Source organism: Vigna umbellata, chromosome 6 (assembly GCF_029865625.1).
Source record: "Vigna umbellata cultivar VRB3 chromosome 6, Vumbellata_1.0, whole genome shotgun sequence".
Taxonomy (NCBI): Eukaryota; Viridiplantae; Streptophyta; class Magnoliopsida; order Fabales; family Fabaceae; genus Vigna; species Vigna umbellata.
This window is the reverse complement of record NC_142170.1, coordinates 26,543,397-26,544,964: the sequence shown is the minus strand read 5'-3', so window position 1 is coordinate 26,544,964 and position 1,568 is coordinate 26,543,397.

Below are 1,568 nucleotides of genomic sequence, written 5' to 3'. Positions count from 1 at the left end.
TTACAAGAAGAACCAACTTGAGATTTTTCTAATCTCACAAAATCTTATTGTATATGAGAATATCATTGAAGAAAATCAATAAAATCTTTCTTAAGAAATAATGGAACACTATATTCATAGAAAATGTATTACTAACAACAAATAATATTACCGAATACTTATAATTTACCTAAAATTTACTAATTCTATGAATATATTGAACTTGAATAACTACAACAAAAATAAAATAATTCAAGAAAAAGAAAATTTCCTAAAAATATATTGAATATTGATCTATATTAGAATTAAGAAAAAAAAACTAAGTGTTCAATGCCAAATCATTTACTATTTATCTAAGTTTTATTAACACGATTAATTTGCTCTCACAAATAACTCCAAGTGTGTTATATACATGTGTTAACTAATTTAATATGAAAGACATGAGAGTGAGTGAGTGTGATGCATAAGTTGAAATATTGATTATATTATTTTTTTTAGTTATTATTGGGCAATGAGAAGGTGCATCATCATCACCACACACATTGGAGTTTGAATTTTATGTTTTGACAACATAGTAACCATAGTTTACTCTTCCATATACAAAGACAAAGATCTTATAAGAACACGTCACAACGAGTAACATTAAGTGCACCTCTGACTGTTTTTGTGTCTTCACTCTTTACCAAGCACAGTAACATGTATCTCAATTGAATAAGATATTTTAATAATCGTAGTCTCTTACTACCATTTGACAAACTCCACATGAATTTTCTCTCTACAACAATTGATGGTTTCATTGTAGCGAATATGATATAATGACAAATGTTCTTTCATTATGGCTCTGTTCACTTGAATGGATTTGGGAGAGAGTAATTGAATGAATTTGAGAGGATTTGAAGGTAAATTTTTTGTTGTTTATTTGAGTGGATTTGGAGGTAAGTGAGAGTGGATTTGGAAGTAAAGTTTGTGAGATTTAGTGTAGGATTTGATTGATGTGACAGATTAAAAAAATTTACTTCCAAATCCACTCTCAATTACCTCCAAATCCACTCAAATAAATAACAAAATGTTTACCTTCAAATCCTCTCAAATCCATTCAATCACTCTTCCCCAAATTCATTCAAGTGAACAAAGTGTAAGTGGTTACTTAGAATATGCATTTTTTTTCACACAAATTTTCTCCACACCCGTGTTCTTTATTGATTCCATTGTGTCATTTTTGCTATAACGAAATATTTACCTATTATAGCAAAAGAGCATGGGTGACCATATATTTGTGCCTAGTTAACCACCTATTCAACAATGGGTAGTTGTTGTGCACAACAATCATAGGCATTCTTTTATCTTGTGTGTGAATTTAGATAGTTTAATCCATGAATGTAATGTCCACCATGTGTGGTTGGATCTAATGTATTTATTATGGTTAATGGTGTGTGTGCATTAGCACAAAAAATTGTGATCCAAATCATTGAATTTACGTTTGACATGTAGGCAACAAACGTAAATTATGTGTGATGACATTTTTTGTAAATAAATGGTCAATATTTACATTTGGCCTATAAAAATCAAACATAGAAGAGGCTTGTTAC